The sequence below is a fragment of the Ictidomys tridecemlineatus genome, chromosome 11 (genome assembly GCF_052094955.1).
Source record: "Ictidomys tridecemlineatus isolate mIctTri1 chromosome 11, mIctTri1.hap1, whole genome shotgun sequence".
Classification (NCBI taxonomy): Eukaryota; Metazoa; Chordata; class Mammalia; order Rodentia; family Sciuridae; genus Ictidomys; species Ictidomys tridecemlineatus.
Genome location: NC_135487.1, coordinates 90,614,127 through 90,616,638, shown reverse-complemented (window position 1 = coordinate 90,616,638; position 2,512 = coordinate 90,614,127).

Below are 2,512 nucleotides of genomic sequence, written 5' to 3'. Positions count from 1 at the left end.
GAGTGACATGTTGAGGGTGGATTGTGTGTAAAGCAGATTGGTCAGTGTAGACATCACAGAGAAGGATTTAGGAATTTGTTTCTAAAATCTGATATAAACTTATGGCAAATCACTTTTTAAATTCATGTTTATGTAATTCTTTGAGGCATAATATTTGTACTATTTGTACATAACCCTCTGTAGGGCAAATCTGAGCTTTTGAGGAAAAATATTTATATACACATATATACATATATTAACATGTATTTATGTATGTACATATATATATTACACATATATATGAAACATGGAGATCAGTGTGTATTTTCACATTTGATGTTAGCTATTCTTAACATTATTATTACCATTGTCATTAACTTTATGTGGAGATTTCGTTTTTGTAGTTTTATGGAGGTTTTTCCCCACATCTTTGAATTTTTAATTTGTACTACCACTATTATTCATAAAGGATTTTTAGGCTAACCTTGGAAAAAGGAGTAGAAACAAGGTAGCATGGGAATAAGACTTAAAATGCATAATATCCCCATACCACTAATATTCTCTCAAGTTTACTAGGGGATAAAAAAAGGAATAATCATGTAAGTTAATTGATACAATTTTTTTAAAAAAAACTTTAGGTATATAAAAAAAGTATGTTATTCATTATGTAAGCCTATAAGTAATTTTTCTAGTTATCCTCAAAAAAGAATATGATAAGATTGAGTAATATTTCTACAACACCTTGCAATAAAGAGGAAAAATGTTTCATGGAAAAGGCACTTTAATTCACTACTTCCATTAATTATCTTGAACAGCTCTGGGAAAGGCATGAATACACATGAAATAATATTTGTTTTAGCAAAGAAGAATCTTTTTTCTCACTTAGGATGTCATATAGCCACATGTTTGCAAACTCTACAAATTTCATTTCTGTCCCTTGTTCCATATTAAGGTACTAAATTCAAATCAGGGATACTTGGATGGGATTCCCTGTTTTGCTACAAGTCTTTATAAGAATGCCTAAGAATGAGAGACTGGAACACTTTATCTGGGGCTGGCAAGCTACCGAGCCCTCAGTACCACAGAGCCCAGAAGGCACAGCTTCATGACCATGTGTGTGACCAAGAAGGAACAGCACATTAACACTTCAGAATAACTAGAATATGGAATTTGTAGAGCTGCTGCAAGGCACTATTATGATAAAAATCACAATTAAAAATTCCCATCTATTGATGATGCTCTTAATATTTAAGCTTTAAGAACACAGATAAAATTCTTGATAGTTTTGTAATATACATTTGCTTTGAAATGTTTGCTAACTTCTGATATCTTAAATTATATTCTATGTGTTTGATTGATGTGAAAATCAGTAAAAGTGTCCTCTCGCTGACCATGTGAACTTTGCCGCAAGAGCACAGATGACCACTTCTTAAGTATGTAAGATAATGTTGAAAGAAAAAGTTACAAAATTCTGGCAGGTCTGATTTCAAGTGGAAAATGGAGACACATAAGAAATATTACAGTTTTCTGAGCCCTGGGATGAAAAGGGGTGATTACAGATGGTCCCTGGGTGATCTTCACAAACACAGGTTATTTGAAATAATGCATGGCCAGTGGAATGTTCATGCCTTGGACAGCTCATTATGAGTTGTGATTTGTGGTACCACTGTGAACCAGTGAAGGCAGTACTAGCCAAGGGTTTTCTAACACTGAATAATAAAGCCTAATTGCCACTTCAATTGAACTTGAATTTTGCTTTGAGTTTTAAATTACAATGATTGACTTTCTTACATGTGAAGGTATGTGTTGCAAATTATTTTATGTGAAGAATACGAATAAACTAGCTTTAAAGAATACCATTTTATTACATGGAAATATTTATAATTAACTATAATTTATAATAATGACTATTTGTCATTTCAGCATCACTTGGGTCTTCTGGAACTTACAGAGAGAGAAGCAGAAATTCAAGTTTTCCCACAGCTATTTTGGAAACACTTAACCAATGAAATACTTTCTCACCACCTAGTGTGCCAACAAAAAAATATATTCCTGAACTGCACAAGCATAAGATTTTATTGATCTGAAATTGAAAACAAAATCACATTCAATGGAACATCAGTTCAGTCATTTATTTTTTTGGAGTGGGGAGAGGGGTTGTTCCTGACAAATGAACTCAGGTACACTTGACCACTGAGCCAAGTCTCCAGCCCTATTTTTGTATTTTATGTAAAGATAGGATCTCAATGAATTGGTTAACACCTCAATGTTGCTGAGGTTGGCTTTGAACTCAGGATCCTCCTGTCTCAGCCTCTCTAGCAGCTGGGATTGCAGGCATGCATCATCGTGCCTGGCTCAGTCATTTCTTTTTCAGACATCACTTCAGTTCTTGACAAGCTCACATTCTTACACCATAGATTAATGTGTAGAAGAAAATCACAACAAGCTTTCTGGTTATTTAATTTGTGCAATATGCTAAAAAAGTGGGAGGAAGGAAGTTTTTTATCCTAAGTGATTCAAATGGGTCAAAGAG